Below are 22,753 nucleotides of genomic sequence, written 5' to 3'. Positions count from 1 at the left end.
CTAGGCAATGTAATGTGAAGACCTCATATGTGTCTCTTGCATCCAAGGCTTGTTTTTCCTTTTGATTCATGAATGACAAAATGTCAATGAACAGCTATAACAAGCCACAGAGATTTTATGCAATGAGGCCAACGGTCTATGATATTACACTGGTACTAAATATGCATTTCCTTACAGAATCATTCATTTCTACCTCTAGCAACTTCTGATGGCTCTGAGGGTACAGGAAAAGTAGAAAGTTCATTATTAAATTAGGTACCCATGAAGGAAAAGTTGAAAGATAGCACTGGTTAGGGAAGTTCAAAAGATGAAGAGAAAAATGAGAGAAGCTGAAAGAAGTGTGGCCTTTGATTTCTCCTAAACTGGAAACTGCCTGGTCTTTACTTACCCAGCACCCTGTCTGTTCACATTCTCATTGAATTTCACCCCTCCGTATCCCTCCCACCTTGTCTGCTGTTGACTTTGTCTTCACAGAAAGAGTATGAACCCCTCTAAGATGAAGTGAGGAAGAGTTTGTTACTGAGATTCATTTTGCTGTTGATACCCTGTGTTTCTTCTCAGTTGACCAGCCATGGCAATTTTTAAAGACCATGTAATTCCTGTTTGTTTGAACTTCTGCTCTCTCTCACTCTCTCTCTCATACACATACACACACTTCTCAAAACAGACCAAACTACAAACACAGTTTGTCCCCAAGGTATTTGTAACACCCTGACTCTTAAGTTTTGTGTCTGAAGTTCACCCTGAGTAACGCCCTGGCCCCTCTTTACTGGTGTGTGCTCATTGTGATGGGTCTCCCCTGTCTCTACTTTATTGTCTGACTCTCACGAGGCTTCTGGTGAAGTGGCCCCAGTTCCTTGCTTGACCTTCCGGCACAAATGCCTGTATCCTGATGATCCCATGGTATTTTGTCCCAGACATTGGACAGACACACATTCACCCTTATCTCATATGTTATTTAAGCTTATTGTAACCACTGGATGTTTTAAAGTGATAAATGCTCTGTGGGATTTTCAAGAAACATAGATGATTATCATTTGAAAACTGTACCTAAACTATTTATTGTTTTTTTTTTTTTTTCCTGTAAGAATTTAAAGGAAAAAAACTTCTGATGTATTTTCCCTATCTGAAAAGCAAACCCTCAAGGGGAGGAATGGGCACAGAGAATGTATGCTCCTCCCTCAAGGCTTGAATTTAAATTGTAACTAAGTGTATAGACCTGTGACTTTCTATTGTTCTGTGCTCTAAAGAGGCATCAATCTCGCTTGCCCAGCTGAAACAGCCTAACAGGCATAAACTGAAAATAGGAGACTCCTTAGCTACATAATCATACCCTTTATAAAAAAAAAAAAATGCTCTGTATAGGAGTACTCACCAGGTTTTTTCAGCGACAATGTAGCAGGCCAGAAGGTTGACAAGATTCATATAATCAGCCATGCAAATGCAGCTGATGCGAGCTTTCTAATTGCTTTGAAGCACAATCCATCATAATCACATCTTCTGAAAGCAAATGAATGACATGATACCTTAAATTACAGGTTTCCTATAGACTGAAGAGTAATCTTTTACTTTCCTTTTATTCTTTATGTCTCCCCACACTCTACTGATAATTCTGGCAGGAGGAACATGCATACAAGTTTCGCTCCTCTTTTAAATGACTTTAATTTAAAATCAATTTGAAAAGTGCCCTATATTAAGAAGCCCTGTGGAATGCTGTTGAAAACACACATCTGCTGGGTAATTTTTTCATGTAATATGTAAAGTTAAATCTTCATAAACAGAGTAAAGGAAATTATAATCCCCAGTACTAGGTCTTGCAAAATAGCCCAAAGTAGATTTTTTTTTCCTGCTAATGAGTGAGTCAGAATTAAATTGAAGAAATACCACCACCAAAATTTAATTATTTCCTCCCTGTTCATAAAGAACATCCCTGTTCATAAACCCATCACAGCGTGCAACGCTCCTCTGACCTAGAGTTACTATTTTAAATTACAAGGCATGAGTTGCTAAAATGTACAGAACTGTTTGCTGACCAATACCCTTCTCCTTTTTCTCCTAAGGGAGCCATTCTTTTTCTACCCCTGCCCTCTTCCTCACTTAGCCCATCTGTTTTCAAAGCCGCTCCCTCTCAGACCAACAAAATGAGAAGGAGGCGACTTGGTTAGTTTTTGTTGTCTAATAAACCATCCCCAACCTGGTAGCTTTAAACAGTTACCGTTGACTCACTTCATACTTCAGTGAGCTGGAGATCTGGGCTGGTCTTGGCTGGTGAGTCTTCTGGTTCAGCTGAGTTCAATCATGCGCTGTGAACTGCCTAGTTGCTGGCCATCAGTGGTTGGCCCAGAATGGTCTCAGCTGCGAAGATGCATTTCTGTTCCACGTGTCCCTCATCCAGCAGACAAGCCTGGTTGCTCACGTCGAAGCTGGACAGTTTTGCAAGACAGAAGGCAAAGGCATAAAAAAAACTTTTGAAGCCTAAGCGCCGAAGGCCACACAGTCACTTCCACTGTGTTCTGTTGGCCGAAGCAAGACAAAAGGCAAACCCAGATTTTATGGGTAGGAAATTAGCATCCATCTCTTGATGGGAGCAATGGCCAAGTCACACTGCAAGGTTCCTGGATTCGGAGTAGAGAAATTGTGGCTCTCTATCCAAACATTCTACCCCAGGAAGTTTGATATGGATTTGGAAATGAAGTAGTTTTGTTTTGTTCTTTTTCTTTTTAAGATTGTTACATAGGAACGGACAGCTTCTTTGCCTCCAGATCGTTTCTCGTGAGGATGTCAGATTTAACACTGCAACAGCTAACTCAGTATCAGCAAGGTAGAAAGTCAACACAGAAGAAGAATGAGTCTACAGAGACAAAGGAGACGCACTTGACAAAGCTAACTCTACTCCATCCTTCCTCCCACCTCTCCCTGGTGGGAGGGAGTACTCTCCCTCATCCCTAGACAGCCACTAATTTGCTTTCTGTCACAATAGATGAGCTGCAGTTCGCTATCTATGTTATGATGCAGCATGCACGCTTTTCATCTGGCTTGTTTTATCCAGCACACTCATTCTGAGATTTACCTCTAGGTTTGTACGTCTCAGTAGTGTATTTGTATTGCTGAGTAGCATGCCACCACACAGCGCAGTTGGATGACCCACTTGCCTATTTTGAAAGACATGTAGGTTGTTTGCAATTTCAGGCTACTCCAGGCACAGCTCTATGAACATTTGTGTGCAGGTCTTTGCACAGACATACGTGTTGATTTACCTTGGGCCTATCTTGGAGTAGGATGGCTGGGTCATATGGCAGGTGTATTCTTCAACAACTAAAATAGCAGATACTCACTGTATCTATCACATACAGAATAACATATTCAGAACTGCAGATATAAGAAAGAATGAAATAATACTAACACCTACCAAAATCAAGCAGAATTAAAATGCCATAAAATTGATTATTTAATTGGGGCGCCTGGGTGGCTCAGGCAGTTGAGCATCCGACTTCAGCTCAGGTCAGGATCTCGCAGCTTGTGAGTTCGAGTCCCACGTCGGGCTCTGGGCTGACAGCTCAGAGCCTGGAGCCTGCTTTGGATTCTGTGTCTCCCTCTCTCTCTGCCCCAGCCCACTCACATTCTGTCTCTGTCTCTCTCAAAAATAAACAATAAAAAAAATTTTTAAATAAATTTAAAAATAATTATTTAATTACTTTTCAAAGTAGCTATTTCTAAATATGTTTTCTTTTACATAGGCAATCTCTAGGGTGCCTGGGTGGCTCAGTCAGTTGAGTGTCTGACTTCGGCTCAGGTCATGATCTCACGGTTGGTGAGTTCAAGCCCCTGGTTGGGGTCTGTGCTGACAGCTCAGAGCCTGGAGACTGCTTGGGATTCTGTGTGTGTGTGTGTGTGTGTGTGTGTGTGTGTGTGTGTGTCTGCCCTTCCCTTCTCATGCTCTCTCTCTCTCTCTCTCTCTCTCTCAAAAATAAATAAACATTAAAAACAAAAATAAAAAGGCAATCTCTACCATTTAGAAAAGGTAGAAGAGCTACCATTACATTAAACTTATGAGTCTTTCTTTTAGTTCCTTTTTACTGTACCAAAACAATTTACACTTAATGAATTCTTTTTATAGTCAGGTAAGTTCTTCATCAATACTGGAAATAAGTATTTTATGTTAAATACCAAGAAGGCCTTATATATTTGGTCAAATTGATCAAGCACCAAATAAAGTGAAAATTCACTAAATTACTTGCATTTTATACAGAGAGAGATCATGCAAACTTTTTTCCCTATCTAGATATTGTTAAAATATCTAGAAATATCTGTTAAAAGCAGTCAGAGTTAATTTATCCAGTGAATCTGCCAGTTACATCAAGTGTGTATCATTTCAGCCTGACGAGGACAGAAATGGTTTCTGTCTACTTTCTTCAAGACTAGTTTCTTCTCTTTAATTTTTAATTATTCCTCTTTAGCCAAAAACTCACGCACTTCCTCATACTTTCCTAAAGGCTAATTTTATCCTTTTCTTTACATAGTCGAGCATTTCTTGTAATTGCTTAGGCAGAAAGAGAAGAAATTTTTTTCCTGGTTCACTTAATAAAGAGAACTATGGGAAAGCTACAGGTCTTCAACTTAAAATGTGTTTTATTATTTATGCATTTGATAGAAAAGCTCATGGTGGGCATTTAGGAAATTCATGATGTTTGAAGAATATAAGGAAAAGAAATACACATAATTCCATCACCCGGGGATGAAAGTCATTAACATTTAGAATATTCGGTTCTAGTGTTAGAAGCCCCATTTGATTTTGGACTGTAGTTGTGTATATTATTTGCTTCTATCCCAACCTATGTAGATATTCACCAGATGGAGAAATTCCATTAATTATGTTTCCTCCAGTGTAAAATGCACCAGCTGGCAATCTCATCACAGCTCTTCAGAGCCCTGCCACCATGCTACAATGGACTTCTTGATGTCTGCACAACTGTGTGAATTTCTTTTGCTCGCTTAAGCCACCCACAGCCCTTCAGTTAATCAAGGAGAGAAGTTGCTAGAAACCTCCAGGTGGACTCAATCTATCAATTGTTATTGGTTTTCAGATAATTGAAGATTAAAGATGCATTCAGGGAAGCAGGAGGCTTCAATGACACAGCCTGGTACAGGATAAGATTCACTGGTGTGAGAGAAAATACCACGAGAGCACAGAGTATATTTCTCTCACCCACCCTCTTCTTCTGGTAACAGACCTAGGTCTCAACAATCATAGCGGTGCTTCCGTGCACTCACAGGTTGAAGGCTGGAGGCAGAACTGAGAGCAGAGGCTGAAGGAAAATTTTCAAGTTCCACTCCTGCCTCCATGGCACTGTGACTTGTAATGGCCCAGGCGCTGGCGTCAGAGGTGAGGTGTGATGGAGACCAGTGTGAATGGATAGAGGAGTAGGCTTGGGCACATACTCTTCTCTGTTCCCCACCTCTGACCACCCAAAGAGAACTTTTTCCCTAAGAATCTCAAGGTGAAGTCTGAGCCATAGACTGTGGGACCTGGAGCTTTTTCTCAGGGCTTAGCCCTTCCTCTTCCTTAGAATTACCAGGAGGAATACAGCATTTGCCTGGTTTTCAGCCTTTGTCCTACACACATTATCAGACAGAGAAACTGAAACTCCTAAAAAACACATGTTTACAAGTGCAAATATCTATACACTTGAGGAGTACAACTATTATAAAAGAACAATAATATACGCCACATGGATCATAATCAGTGGAATTTTCGAATCAACAATTTAAAATAAGCCCTATCCAATATAGGTAAGAACATAAGAAAAATTAATGATATGAAATGGATATGGCACAATAAAAGAAGAAACAAGAGGAAAAATTTTATCTGGAAAACATAATAGTTGAAAAAGTTAATTGGAGTAAAACAGTGCCACCACTATGAAAAATAGTATGGAGGTTCCTTAAAAATTAAAAATTGATCCAGCAATCTCACTTCTGGGTTTATACCCAAAGGAATTAAAAACAGCATCTTGAAAAGACATTTTTACACCTATGTTTATGACCGCATTATTTGTAATAGCCAAAAAGTGGAAGCAACTCACAAATCCATCAACAGATGAATAAACAAAATGTGTTATATACAAACAATGGAATATTATTTGCCCTTAAAAAGGAAAGTTACCTGTAGCTTTGTAATAATTTTTGAAATCAGGGAGTTTTAGATCTGTAACTTTGTTCTTCTTTTTCAAGATTGTGATGATTTTGGCTGTTTGGCTGTTTGAGATTCTATATGAATTTTAGGATCCATTTTTCTATTTTCACACACCCAAAGAATGCTACTGGGATTTTGATAGGGACTGCATTAAATCCAGAGGGCACATGCATTTTTAAGACCAATTAATGTTGATGCTAAAACTTCATCAGTTATTACAAGACAGGAAGATTATGATTCTTTTGTTTGTGAATATAGATACAAATACTAAAATTAGTAAAAGTAAAATATTAAACACTAAAAATGATATTAACTAATAAAAGTCAATGATGTGAAAATACATCATGATCAAGTAGAATTTATCCCTCAAATATAAGAAAATAATATTGGAATTGTTTCTTCACATTAATAAGCAATAAAACAGGAAACCAATAGAAAATTAGCCAAAGACTATAAACAAGCAATTTCAAGAAATGGAATCTCCAAAAAGTTAGCAAGCATACAGAGATGATCAAGCACATAAGTAATCAGATAAGTAAAAATTCAACAAAAATGAGGTATCATCCACCATTACGACAGACAATTAGAAAGCTGGATAATGACAAGTGTTAGTAGAAATATGACTACATAGAATTCCATGCACTGCTTACAGATGTGTGGACTGGAGGCCATTCTGTGTAGGAAACACTGTATGGGAAGCACTCATTCAAAATTAAGTAAGTGTACATACTGCGATCCAGTATATCCATTCCTGGCTATATAGCTAAAAGCAATTCTCATATCGGCTCATAAAGCGACATTGTGAGGACATACATGGTAGCATTGTTCAGAGTAATGTAGATTAGAAACAAATCTCTGTGTCCACCTAATGCGGTGCAATTAGAAAAAGAAAAAAGATGCTATTAGCATAGAGCAACATGGACACATTAAAACATAGTGCACATTTAACAAAATTAAATTTAAGGCATAATACAATTGTGCAAAATTATAATACATTCAAAACACGCGAAAACATCCTTGCATATTTTATAAAAAAAAAAAAAAAAAAAACCCTACCAAAGACCTTAAAAAACGCATTGGTCAAACACGTTAGAATAATTGCCCAGGAGAAAGAGGAATGGGACTGGGAATGGGAAAAACAAGAATACAAACCAATAAGTCAGACCAATGATGATTGTGTGCTGAGAATGTGCCTTATGTTTAACACAAACCCTTGCAACTCAGGACAAGAACAACAACAAAGTCACAAATGGAGGCAAGACAAAGGGCCTTCCACGCAAGCTCTGGAATGTTAATGAAGAGAATAATAACCCAAGATGAGCATCCAGAGATTTTTTTTTTTCAAATTAGCAGGTACTTATAAACTTTTGAATGCAAAAGGAAACAATTCATTAAAGAAGCAAAATGAAAAATATCAGACAGGGAAATGATATGTTTGGGGAAAGAAACTGTTCCAAGAAGTTTGGTAATGCCAGGGTCAACAGTAATACGAGCAATTAGCTCTACGGGCAGAGGGATGCCCTTTATCACGAGACTGAAGAAGATGACAGTGTTGTGGAGGCAAATGGATGTGAGGGGGTCTGTGCCAGTTGGTCTTGTTCTAAATGGTGGAGGAAGTAAGTCAGCATTGACTAAGGAGTTGGCATTGAGGGACAGGTGGTAAGGGAGAGGAGGTAGAATAGCAGAAGGTCAACTTTCTCAGACCTTGATTTGCAACCTCTTCTCTAAGTCTCCCACTTTACCCTTCCTCCACAAATGTTCACTTTCTACCTTGATGCTCAAGACAAACACCTGAGAACCAACTTATATTTCTCTCTTTCCTTCATTCCAATGCTCAACCCGTTAATGAGTCCTATTGACACTGCTTCCAAAATATATCTCAAATCCATGCATGTTTTTTTCCATTTCTACTAAAACTATCTTTGATAGGGGCGCCTGGGTGGCTCAGTCGGTTAAACATCCAACTTCAGCTCAGGTCATGATCTCCCGATTCGTGAGTTCGAACCCCACGTGGGGCTCTGTGCTGACAGCTCAGAGCCTGGAGCCTGATTTCAGATTGTGTGTCTCTCTTTCTCTCTCTGACCCTCCCCTGCTCACACTGTCTCTCTCCTGCTCAAGCTCTGCCTCTCTCTCTCTCAAAAATAAATAAACATTGAATAAAAATTTAAACTATCATCAAATTGTGTCATCTCTCAGAATGATCATCTCAAATAGTCCTGTTTTCCCTGCTTACCCTCTGGTCCTCCAATCCATTCCTAATCCTTAGACAAAGTGATCTTTTGAAGTGCACATGACAACATATCATTCCTCTGTTAAGATCCTCTAAAAACTGTCCATTATTCTTACAATAAAACCCAAATTGTTATTATGGCCTCAAGGCGCTCCAACTAAATATTTTAATATTCCCTCTACCTTTTACCACCTTCCAGCCACACTGGTGTTTTTCAGACACCCCAGCCTCCCTTACACTGCAACATTTTTGCACATCCTGTCCATCTAATGGGAGCACTCTCCCTATGATCTTTGTCTTACCAACTCCTTCCTACCTTCAGGAGCCAATTCCAAACCCATCTCTTCAAAGGGTCTCCTATGGACACACTGTTTTTTTTTTAATTTTTTAATGTTTATTTATTTTTGGGAGAGAGAGAGAGACAGACCTTGAGCAGGAGAGAGGCAGAGAGAGGGAGACAGAATCTGAAGCAGGCTCCAGGCTCTGAGCTGTCAGCACAGAGCCTGACAGAGGGTTTGAACCCCCAAACCGTGAGGCCATGACCTGAGCTGAAGTTGGACGCTTAACCACCTGAGCCACCCAGGCACCTCTCCTGTGGACACACTTTCTAAAGGGACTCCTTCCCCAAACACTTGCTTCGTATCACCTTATTTTATAATCTTCATAGTAATGATCACTTTTGGACTTTATCTTATAAATGTACTTGTTTTCTATTCCCCACACTAAAATGTAAGCATGGGTTCTTTTTTTCTTTTCTTTTCTTTTCTTTTCTTTTCTTTTCTTTTCTGTTCTTTTCTCTTTTCTTTTTTCTTTTCTTTCTTTTTTCTTACTACTCTCTCCCTGGGGCCAGAACAGGGTTCATCACAGAGTACACACCCGGGAACATTTATTGTTGCTGAATGAACAATGTAGCAATTAAAAATTTTGCCAGTTTTTAAGGGCCCAGTTAAATTTGAACACACTTAGCAAAAGAAACAAGGTGGATGCTAAAAAAGACTAAGGTGGGCCTAATTTTGTGGGAGATACTACTGAGAAGCTTTTATGGTGATAAAGATAACACCAAAGTTTTGGTTTTCTCATCAGTATAATAGAGATAGTGTCAGGAACAAAAAGGAACAAGGCATTTAAAACACAACACAAATACTGATACCAGTAAAAGCATTATTATTATTATTATTATTATTAATACTATTTCTAAGCTTTACATAATAGACTGTATATAGTTGGATATACACAATCTATTGAATTTCCTTTCATCTATATTTTGTTATTCTTTACTTATGTTCTTAAGGGATCATCTCTATGTCTATAACACTACAGGATCAGTCAAACCTTGCCCAGAACCTTATTTCTAGGGCCTCAAAAGATTTATATTTAATGTCGTATTGACTGAGATGCACCAGTAATTCCCATTGAAAATAAAAGATCACTTTTGTAACATTCTCCCTCTCTTATTCTCTTACAACCTCAACTAACCATATTTTTGCTTCACGTTCTTTTACCCTTAATCTCCTAGTAGCAAATACGGTTTGTTCATGCTTGTTCATTTCATATAGTTTCTTTCCTTTCGAATTTGCTCCTCTCTGGTTTCTAATCTTATATTTCTCTTGGTTCCTTGTCTTGTGAAATTGCAACAAACATAATCACTCCCGTCATGGTGAGAACATTATTTGTTAACAGATGGTAGGTTTTCAAAACCTGAATCATATAAACTTGGAGACACTGAAAAAGGTAGTCAAAATTGGGCTCTAAGACTGAAAAGGAAAGGTCATTTTTTTTTTCAAATAAATTAAACTCTTATAAACAAAGTTACCAACTGCTAGCAGCATTAAGGAAAGCATGTATAAAGACATGGGAATTCATTTGTCTCTCTCAATTGGTTAATGGATTTTGAACATTAGTCATTAGGTTTCTCTATTTTAATTAATTTAAGTAATTTATATAATGAAATCTCTGTACATGAAATATTCCTAATAAGCATTTCATCATCTATCCCAGAAGGATTTCAAATAAATTAGTTCACATAATTCAGCTGTGCTTCAGATAGGAGGTAGTGGGAATTGGAAGCCCTGAGACACTGAACTGATAGAGCAAAGCAGAAAAGTGCAGGGAGGGTTTAGAGGAAGTTCCTCTGGTGGTTATGATTCACCAGACAAGAGCTAGACACCAAATGGCTGGGTTTATGAAACATTTGGTTTATACTAAATCCATTTCTGTCACTGTACCAGTTTTGCAACTTTACCTAGTCATTATCCTCCAGTTTGTGTTGTTTAAACTAATTGTAAGATGCTTGAAATCAGACACCATTTTGTTCACTATCTCATTAATCTGTATTTATTATTATAAGAGAAGACTTGCCTTGAATGAAAGTTATGGTTACCTCTAGCAATGGAACTGGAATGGGGGACATTTCCACTTTTTCTGTATTTTTGACTACACTTAACTTTCAATTTTGAGTTAATTTTAGGCATATAGTGCAGTACTAAGACTTTCTGCAGCTTCCTGTAGTGTTAACATCTTGCATGATGATACCACAATTATCAAAACTAAGATAACATTAGTACAATACTATTAGATAAACTCCAGACTTTATTCAGATTTCACCTTTTTTTTCTTTTGACTAATTCTGTTCCAAGATCTAATCTAGGATCCCACATTGCATTTAGTTGGTATGTCTCATTAAGCACCCCAAACTGTGATAGTTCTTCAGTTTTTTTTATTGTCTTTAGGGACCTTGCATTTGAAAAGTATAGGCCACTTATTTTATAGACTGTCCCTCAGTTTGGATTTGTCTAATACGTTTCTCATGATTAGACGCAGGTTATGTATAATTGGGAAGAACGCCACAGATAATGTTTCCTTCTTAGTGCATGTTATCAAAAGGCACATGATGTCAACATTATTACTGGTAATTTTTACTTTGATCTCTTGGTCAAATGGAGTCTGCCAAGAGTCTCTACTATAAAGTTACTATAGTCTCCTTTGAAATTAATAAATATTTATTTTTGGACAATTTCTTTGAGAGTATGCAGCCCAACTTTACCCATTAATCTTAGCTTCTATTTGGTGGATCTTGCTTACATCAACTATTCCTGTGATGTTCTGATGATGATTTTCTATTTCTCTCAGTCTTTCTATATTTACTAATTAGAATTATTTCTCTGTAATGAAGAGTTGTCACTTTTTCCCCATGTATGAATGTATGTATGTATGCTTTTATTGGAAATGAGATGCGTTAATTTGTATCATATAAATTCAAAGGTAATTATTTTATTTGGGTTAATATATATATATATATATATATATATATATATATAATTATTATTATTCACTCAAATTATGTCAACTTGGCCCCTATGGTCTTTGATATATTTTTTTTTCTTTTTCTTTCTTTCTTTTTTTCTTTAACCCAACCTTATTTTTTGGCACTACAATATGTTGTAGGTTCATCTTATATTTTTTCTGCCTTTGCCCTGGAATCCATCTTTACTCTAAGAAGCTCTTTTCCCTTTTATTAGATAATTATTTATAGAAACCAATATCTGAGCATGAGGGTCACTAATTGCTACTGAGGTATCACTACTTCTAGGCTCTCTTAGTAAACAGAACTAAGACATATGCCATATATATATATATATATATATATCCATGCACACAGACACATCTTTAGATTTATAATTAGTTCACACTGTCATCTCCGACTCTAATTCAACACCGTTCTAGTCTTCCTTCTTTTATCATTTGTAACATCTTTCTTTAACAGAAAATACTCCTCTCGTTTTCTAAAATATATTTATTTATTTGACCAAACCTATTAAACATATAAAATAGTTTTAAACTTGTTAACTCATATCCATCTGGGAACCAAGTTTGCCAGCTAGGGTATAGTGCTTGTGTACCGTTGCACTTAGCCTTATTGTATCATATCAAAACATTATTAGGAAGCTTTGCTTTTAACTTACACATTTTTCTTTGTTTTCTGGTATAGCTCTAGGGAGAAAACCAATGCTTTATGGGTCGATAATTCATGAACCTATATAAAACCCACTGACTCCTCTGGTCCACACTAACATAATACTAATGGTCTTGATCTGCAATTCTAAACTTTACAGCAGATCTGAAGTAGCTGCTCTCTTCTTCAGTGCCCTGAGGGAATCTGAATGTGTCACAGCTTAGTTCCAAAAGGGTCTCCTTCCCTTACATACAAAAAAATGCACTGTTTTTATTTAGAACAAGATTTGCCTGGCATGTGTTGAAATGAACAGAACAGTCAACTTTGTGTTTATGGCAATGGTTCTCAAAGTGTGGATCCTGGATCAAGAGCATTAGTATTACCTGGACCTTGTTAGAGGCACAAAATCTCAGGCCCCACACCAGACTTACTGTATCAGAAACTTTGGAGGTAGACATCTTACATTCTGCATTTTAACAAATCTTCCAGCGTATTCTGATGCATGCTGAAGTCTAAGAAGCTTTGATTTACTCAATAGTCCAATATCCTTAAGATACTTTGGGCTGATGAGGATTTGGAATCAGTATAGAGCTAGAGTCAATTCCTGATCCCTATGGCTTCTTACCATATAGACAAGTGTAGATATAAAACTACATATCCTTTTGGAGAACAGCTATTCAGAGGGTCTTCAAGACTTGAAGCAAAATCACAGAATCTCTCAGCAGTAGTTGTAGTATAGATTTGTGCTTCTTAAAGTTCTCATGTATCACCTATGGGTCTTGCCAAAAGCTGATTCTGATTCACTAGGGTTTGGGATGGGGCCTGAGGCTCTTCTATCCAACAATCCCTCATGTGATGCCAATGCTGTGGGTCTCTATGCATCTGCCCTTCTGGTATTTTCATCTCTCAGCATATCTTCAGAAATTAGACAAACGTGATGATACCCTTGATACCTCCAGCTTATTTTATCATTATTTATTGCTCCTGTCGTGCCACATCTCACATCCAAATTTCTCAAAATTCTGGTTTCACATTTATCTTTGGACTATAAAGTCAAGAGTCAGATAAAATGTTATAGAATATTGAAAGTATACCAAAATTACATGAAAGCACTCAGTTATTCTACTTAGAATTACCAAGGGTGATCAGTGGGGTGAGATCTTTAATGTAAAATTTCTAAAAGTTAGACTCCTACTTAGGAATTTATGTTGAAAAATGGCAGGCACAGGTAGGCAGGCCAGGAACATCCATAAGAATAAAGATTTATAGTGTTAACTCCTCCCAAACCAAGCATTACTCAGAAGTAATAGAGACACTGTTACAAATGCATCAAAAAACAAATTGGACATGGTTAATTGGAAGTTACATGGTTATATTGGTAAAATATGACCTGATATTAAACGTTTCAACAATATATTCCTAATTATCTCCATTCCACTCAGTATAGATCATGCATTCCTTTGTGTAACATTGTGCATCAGAATTCACCTCCGATTATAAACACAACTGTGAGCTCCCAGTATGGCCTCCACACCAGCAGTGGCTGCTATAAGCCTGTTAGAAATGCAGGATCTCACATTCTACCCTATACCAACTGAGTTAAAATTTGAATGTTAATAAAATTCCTCAGGTAATTGCAATGTCTATTAGAATATGAAAAGCACTGCTTAAGGAGAATAGGACACTGACTTACTTCAGAGTTTGGCAAAGAGTAAGCCCCTTCAGAACAACTCTTGAATGTTGTGGAATGAGTTGACCGGTATCATTTAAATTTCAATAAATGATTAAATCTGCTTAAAGTGAATGTCAAGGTCTAAGATAGGGACCAGGTCATCAAACTAATAGAGGAGTATTAATGGGGCAACACAAACAAATTCAAACACAATTTTCTAAAAACTCTGTGAAGAGAGGTACCTGGGTGTCTCAGTTGGTTAAGCTTCTGACTTGGGCTCAGGTCATTATCTCACGGTTCCAGGTCATGATTGCACAGTTCCTGGGTTCAAGTCCCACATCAGGCTTTGTGCTGACAGCTCAGAGCCTGGAGACTGCTTCACATTCTCTGTCTCCTTCTCTCTCTGCCCCTGCCTCGCTCACGCTCTCTCTCTCTCTCAAAAATAAATAAACATTTAAAAAAGTTTTAAAACCTCTGTGAAGGGCAAAATAACACAACCACAATATGTGGATCATGAACTTTCAAACTCCGCTTTGCAATTGACCCTATCATATGTGATAGGTAAGTAGTAACATTTTATGACTGATGTATGTACTATAGAACAGCTATCAGTCCGAAGATATTTGCAAAATTTAACATGTTCTTTTAACAGAATGACATGAGATCGCAATTTTTTAACGTTTATTTATTTTTGAGAGAGAGAGGGAGAGCACACAAGCAGGGCAGGAGCAGAGAGAGAGGGGAGCAGAGGATCTGAAGCGAGCTCTGCATGCTGACAGCAGAGAGCCATATAGATGAGGAGCTCGAACGCAGGAACCCACAGATCATGACCTGAGCCGAAGTCAGACGCTTCATCTACTGAGCCGCCCAGGTGCCCCAAGATTGCAAGATTTTTAAAAATAATAATTGTAACCATAATGTTCACAGAAGTGTATTGGGAATTCATTGTGTTTTACGGGAATTATTTCAATTACTTTAGTCTTATTATGAAGTAGGTACTAGGGTCCTTATTTTATAGATAGAAAAACAGATTGATAGAAGCTCACTTATTTAAGAGCCACTAGCTGAACTCAACTTTGACTGATTTCAGACTCAATTCTTAACTACAACAACACGCAAATATTAGCTGGGAAAACATGACATCTTTGAAAATAGACATGCGTTCAGAAGAAAGAGCATGAACTCTGACATGCAACAAGCCTCCTTTCCAATCCGAACTCCTATGCACCAGCAGAGTGGGAGTGGGCAAATTATTGAACCTGTCTCAATTTCTTCAATTAGGGCTAATAACATACAGACCTGTAGAGTTTTTGTAAAGATTAATCACCTAACTTGTAATAGATGCTAAACTTGCAAAAACTATTGTTGTTCTTTCTTCTTGTTGTTAATAATATAATAGCAAGTAGCTGTACCTCAAGGCTGATACGTTCAAGTCAAAGTTAAAGGCCGTGGAGTGAAAAGCTCTGAGAGGGCTAATGTGATGAGGAATGAGAAATCCAGCCAGATGGCGTCTCTCTGTGTGTAATTGCTCGTTTCTACCTGCAGTAACATAGGAAAGGAAAAGCAATGCACTAATAAGCAGACTCAGCTGCTTTTTATAACCCAAAAGCATTTCAGCAAACAACATATTCCTTCAGCTCAATCCCTGCTCACCTTAACCCCCAATCATAATGACTCACAGTACCATATTTTACAGAAAGATGTGTTTCCTAAAAAGTAATATAAGCCATATTTATAGCGATTTGGTACTTAACAAAAATAAACAACTAACTGATGAATTAATATATTTCCCTTTTTGTTCTAAAGTATGCATTTGGAAAAGCCAGGGCTAGTGCTACAGAGCTAAATAGAGAACTATAAAATTGGTGACTGTTTTGAGCCTTGACTTGTTTAATATATTATACATTAAAAACTTCTCAAGTCAAAGGATGCAATACACAGGACTCAGCAAGCGTGCAAAATTGTTTGTTGGTTTGTTTAGCTGCCCTTTAGACATGCTGTTCAGATGTATAATGTATTAAAAGAAAAAAGGACAGAAAGTAGACTACTTGGTAATATTAATTGTCAGCGGAGCCAGGAAGCTCAGTTGAATGCTTGTGTTTTGTGCTAGGACATGTATGCATGTAGAAAGTGTATGAGAATGGGAAAGGAAGGCAGAAGAATAGGAAAAGTCAGGCGTGACAAAAACTACGCAACAAAGAACGAGAAAATAAATCTAATGTGATTTTTTTTTCTTTTCTCACTGAAAAATATAGAGTCATTTTTAATAGGGTTGTGTGAACCAGACTAACACTACGTTGGACAAATCTGCCATGATGACCACCCTGTGACCTGAAGCCTTTTGGAGCACACCCCTCCCTGCCAATTCTTTCTTTGTTTAACCACACCCTTAAGAATCCTCTTAGGGCATAATGTCCTTGATCTGCCCTGGAGCTTCTGTTAAGATTCTCAACCATTTCCCCCAAGGGGCACCTCTAGCCACTAGGGCTATAAAAGCAGGTATTAGAGAGGTGGGGGTTGCAGACGTTTACTCCTCTGGAAACCGCCCGAGACACTCTCTTGTCCATGAGTTCTCTTAATAAACGATTTCATGTCAAGCTGGACTTGCCAGACTTTTCTGTCCTACAGTTCCTTTGGCCTTTGGAGATAGTTTTTGCATAGACCCTCCTTTCATAGAAACAATGGTCAACTCTGGAGCCAGACTGTCTGAGTTCAGTGCCTGATCCCTTTACTTTCTAGCTGTGTGACCTGTGGGGGGAAAAGTCAGATTCCTCATCTACAAAATGAGGCTTCCTAATACTTACTTCAATAGGGCTTAGCTGTTTAAATGACAATTCTTCGAAGAATCCTTTCTGATTCCCTTGATGAATATAGCGCTTGAGCATTACTATCTACCCTGCCTTAGTTTTTTCTTCATAACCTGACACTTAACCATCACCTGATTCTACACTAAATAAGCAATATTTGTTTTATTATTCTTTCTCTCTCAAATGCAAGCCAAATGAGGGCAGAGATACTTTTCCTCACTACTATGTGCTCAGCCCTACCAAATAGTCTGGCACATAATAAAAACACAATGAACGTTCATAATCAATTGTTATTGAAGACAAATGGATTTATTGGTAAAATATTTGCTTATATTTTACAAATCACAAAATTCTTGTTCATTCATTGAAAAAGGTCTTTCACCTTAAAAATTTAATTCATTATTTTAAATTAATGAAGAATAAAAAAAAAGCTATCAACTTTTAGACACTTGAATTTTGTTATGAGCAAAATTTTGCTGATTTTGCTCTCTTACCTGTATGGTGTTTTTATTTTATCAGTAAACATATCTAAGGGGCATAAATAGAACTGGTTCAAACAAAATACCAAAGACAGCCTTCCCCAAGTGTTAGTTGAGGTTCATTTGGTTATAAGCAATAACGAAAACCTACGATGGTTTATCTAAGAATAAAGATAAAGGAGTGTAGGCTGTTCATTGGAAAGAGACTGGAATATCTCCCAGAATCCTAATAATAGCTGCCACTTGAAGGTGTCCATTATGTTCCAGCACCATTCTAAGTTCTTTACATAATTACCTTATTGCATTTGCCCATGCAATAGTCTCTGTGAGGTATTTACAGCTATAATGTGCCTTTTATAGATCAATAAGCTGTTATATAAGTTTCCCAAGGTCACAAGTTAGTAAGTGACAGATCTGGGATTCCAACCTAGACAGCCTCACCCTTGGCCCTGTGTCTTATCCACTCTGCCATACTACATCCCAGATGCTCATGAACAGTACATGTCCAGGCTTCAGAAAGGGCATGTACTTAAGGAGCTCCAGGGATCTCTTGTTATTTCTAGGGTCCTGACATGAAGATGACTCACTCTAGTGATTGCCAGTTTCAAATTCTTAGGAAAAAGAAATAATTGGCTTAGATGTCTGTCTTGCTTGAATAATAAATGATGGCCATTGGTTTAGGGACATGAATTATAGACATGACATTTCAAGATTAACTTTTGTGGTATTAAGCCTCACTGAGACAAAAGCTAATTATTGTAAGCTCCAAAAATTATTGAATATATAAGGTGTGAAATATTATAGATGTACTCCATAGCTTTAGACATATAGAAACATTAATAAACAGAGGAGAAAAATAAATTCTGTTTAATTTGTGTGACAACCTTAACTGCTATATGTTATTACTCTCATTTTAAAGATGAGAAAACTGAGAGCAGATATGTTAATTCATACCCAAGTCTAAAGAGCTAGTAAATAATGAAGCCAGGCTTTTACATACATCTATTGGCTCCAAAGTCCATGCTTCTCTACTACACTATAACCTTCCTTTTTGGTTGGCTAAAAATTGACTCACAAGGAATAGAAAAGGAGCATAAAGATGGGACATTTATAAGAAAATTTTAATAATCTTCCTTTGTGGCTCATAATGATAATACACAAGAGGTATGTAACAATTTTAAGAGCTTCTCTCATTTGTCTAAAGAATTCAAAATACTATTCAGAGAGGAAATTATAAATTTTCAAGCTCTACATCAGTTTGAGTCAAGACCATTTGATAACTCTATAGTCAGTTAATAAAGAAGTAAGAACTGAATCAAGATATTGTGAAAGAAGAAAGATATTCTGAAAAGTCAGTGAAACAAATGATGAGTGGAGAAAGCTCAAGAGACCATATGACACATACTGCTCATAAATTGTATTTCTATTTGAGATACCGACATGAGAGACCATCACTGCTGAATATGGATGTATCAAAATCTTGCTGATTCCTAATTTGAAATAGGGGCATAATCTGTTAAGAAACTCATTTTAATGAGAGCTACGGGGGGGGGGGGGGAGGGGATGGAATTAATTACTTTCTTCTCCATCCAAGTATTAAAGCAATTAAAGACAGACATTAGAAAAATATAAGGATCAAACTCCCAGCCGTTTTGCTGGTGAAACTGAATCACATATACCAAATTCAACCTGAGGTGGAAAATGGCCTCTCTAACTCCTACCACTTTACTTGAAATTATTCATCCAGTCCCAGGCAGTTTTGCTGGACATAAGCATGCCCCCAACCTTCCACCTCCCCTCCAAAACACCTGCAAAGAAAATCTATACATGGGGTTTATGAGAAAAAAACAGAGTCCTTGTGCCACCCACTGACAATGACATTTCCTATTCTCCACTGATACAATCATCAAGAGGTCCTTCTACCAGCAGACAATGCATTAAGGAGGGGGCAAGATGTTTGCAACTCTTCGTATCATCCCATAAATGGTTAGTTCTAGGTGAAGAGAAGTTATTAACTTATGTCCCATTGAGATAATTCAGTAAATTTCTATTTACCCAGCCAGCCATCTATCCATCTATCCATGTAGCTACAGATACAACTGTGTATCTAGATTTCTATGTCTCTAGAAATCTCTATTTGTCTATCCATTCATCATAAAAATCTCTCTAGTCCTGAAAATAATGCATGGATGATTTTATGTACCAAACCTATTTTTCAGGTGTGCAACTATTATGACCAAATATTAAAAATACTAACTAGAAAGATGTGCATGGACAGAAATACAGTAAGTGAACATTTTAGGCCTAGATTTCAGGGACTTCAAGCCTCCATTTGCTGAATATAAAAATCTATGCTGTAGTCATTCAGAGCAGGTGTAAATTATTCCAGGTACTATGCCTTTCAAATATTTAGTAATTTACAAGTTTTGTTTAGAAGTGAAAATCATCTACTCTGGGAAGAAGGAAGCACATGACAAAGTAATTAGTATGAAATTGACCTCCTAGGGTCCCTGACTCCTCTCAACTGAATATTTTTAATATCACACTAAATAATAAGCACAGCGCTTAACAAATTTAAAAATATGTGAAGCACTAATTAGATAGGATAGATGCTCTCCACTAGGAGCTACTGAACAATGCATCCATGTGTTGAACAGACAAGAGGCTATAAGCATTTGAAGCCTCATTTCAAAGACCAAAGCTGAGAGTCACCTAAACTCATAAACAACACCTCACAATTTTCCTTAAACTGGGCATCAAAGTATAGGTGTAGGGCAAAAGTGCTTAAAGAGAAATGATTAGACTTATATTATTGTTATTGTTGCTTATAATATACTAAAGTCTCTCTCTGTAGCAATTCATTTGCTCTCTCTCTGCTTCCTGGTCTCCCCCTAGTCAAAAAGTTTCTTTGTTGAATCTATAACAATAGATTCAATACTTTTTCTGCACTCTCCACATTTTTTCATAAGATTGAAGGGGGAAATCCTTGTGTTTCTTGCTCCTCAGTAAACAAAATAGCAGAGTGATTATACTCACTTATTATTTCATTCTAAATTTTTGTAAACCACCCGCCTGTGTGACAGCATAGCTATATTCCAGGTTCTTTCTGAGACATGTAGTCAAGAATCTATCACCGCATAGCACCAAAATATGGGCAGAGAAAACTAGTGTTTTTTGTTTTTTGTTTTTTGTTTTTTGTTTTTTGTTTTGCAAACCTGAATAAGTTCTGGAGACCTGATATACAACATTATACCTAAAGTTAACAACACTGTATTATACACTTAAAAATCTGCTGAGGGTCGATGTCATGTTAAATGTTTTTACTAAGTAAAATAATAATAATAATAATAATAATAATAATAATATGCTATTTATCACTTCTTCTAGGATGGTGCTTCTTAGCCAAGGATAGTTTCAGATTTCCCTGAGAAATTGTTTTAAAGTGCAAATCATATATGCCCAAGGGTAACATCTGGGCTTTGGTTTATAAATCTGAGGTTGAAGAAAAGCTAGGATTAATTTGGAAAAGGCTACCCACTGAGATCACCATGCTTACCTCTGGCGGGAAATTAGTCTTCTATAAAGCATAAAATTCACCCCTGAAAAAAAGGCAGACCCTCAGTGAGAAGCATATTGGACTATATCTATTGTGGCTGTCTTTCCTCCCCATATTCCTTGACCACAAGGTATGCCATTGGCTTTGTTTGGGTATACTCTTCCGTGTCCCTTATTTGCTTAACTTCCAGGCTTCTTTCTTGTGCTCTTCAGTTAGAGATACTTTCAGCATCATCTCCAAAATGCAAGTGGGTCCTTCCTACTGAGCATTCTAAGAAGAATGCATTTTTCAAAACAGATCTTTAAATGAATATTTTCAAGGCCTGGGGTTGGCTGGCTTTTAACTGCCTCCATTCTGCTGCTGTTCCCTGGATAGAAGGACCTGTGTCACTTCAGAGCGAGATCCACATGCCCTGAGGGCATTTTCTCCTTCCACCCCATTCTTTGAGGTTGCAAAGTAGAATCCATGATTCTTTCCTTAAATGTTTGTGAAAGGAGTGGCATCTGGTGTGGGAGGGATCCTTTTTCATTATGCTAGACTCTCTCACTGCAGCATGGATAGCTTCCCTGCCTTCATCCACTAAATGTCACTTGTCAGTGTAAAAATAAAAATATCACCCCCTATTTTTGAAGCCATTGAATGGGGCAACATCACTCAAATTCAAAGCCATTTTCCATGAATCTAAGAGGCTCAGACACTCCCTAAAACCCACTTCATATTATTACCCCAAAGGGCACAGAGATACCCACTGGAACTGGATTCCATAAGAGTTCTGGGTACTATTAAATATATTTGATGTTTAAATTAGTAATAAAAATAGGTAGGTCAGACAAGAATTTTTTAAGCTGGAAAAGTTCTAAAACACAGAAATTAGAAGCAAAGAAACCACCAATTCTAAAAACAACCTATTTTTAAAACGCCTATTAGAAAGTAAGGAAACATTTAACTATTATGTATCATACCCATGCGCCCGTGATAGCATGTGCATTATATTCTCCACGCTCTCAAAGCTTCGCCTGGGTGGCTATCACAGCTCTGCTTCAAGCAATTCCTCAATTTCTGTGTTGTAATTTCAATGTGAAACTCCTGACAGAGAATGTAATTAAGTGACTGATGCAGCCTTCCGAGTTGGCTGTGTCACAGACAGCAAGTCAGAATGAGCGACTGTTTCTTTATCCCAAGAGGAAAAGACAACAGAGCACTGGGATCATTGCCAATTCCATGAGAGAGAGAGAGACCATTTTGCATTATTTAAATTCCTTCTGGTATCACCTTGAAGCGCCAGGAACAGAACTGATATGAGAATAAAGGCAGTCTTATTTCTGCTATAAAACTGTTTCTCATTTTTAAATTATCACCCCCACCCACTGAAGGAGACTTTTTAGAAATGTTTCCAGGCTCCATCTCCCACCACCTTAATCAGACCCTCTGTAACTAAGGACTAGGCAGGTATATTTCTCAGAGCTCGCTAGGGGAGTCTGATTTCTATCCCTGGTTCAGAAAGACTATATTCTAAGACAGCGGTACTCAAAACTTCCCATGCGTCAGAATCACTTGGAAGCTTCAATAGGTTGAAATTGCGGGCCATCTCAAGATTCTGATTCTGTGGTCTAGACTCGGGTCCAAGAATTTGCACTCCTGGTAAGTTCCCAGGTGATATTGACACTGCTTGTCATGGTACCACTCTTCCAAGAGCATTGCTCTGAGATCTTGTAACTCCAAGTGTGGTCCCTGGGTAACGTGATAGAAAGATATTATCTAGGAGATTGTTAAAATGCAGAATCATAAGTCCTACCCCAGACCAACTAAATTAGAATTGACTTTTTAACCAGATCCCCAAGTAATTCATATGTGCATTAAAATT

This window comes from Neofelis nebulosa, chromosome 3, assembly GCF_028018385.1.
Source record: "Neofelis nebulosa isolate mNeoNeb1 chromosome 3, mNeoNeb1.pri, whole genome shotgun sequence".
Classification (NCBI taxonomy): domain Eukaryota; kingdom Metazoa; phylum Chordata; class Mammalia; order Carnivora; family Felidae; genus Neofelis; species Neofelis nebulosa.
This window is presented reverse-complemented; position numbering follows the sequence as displayed.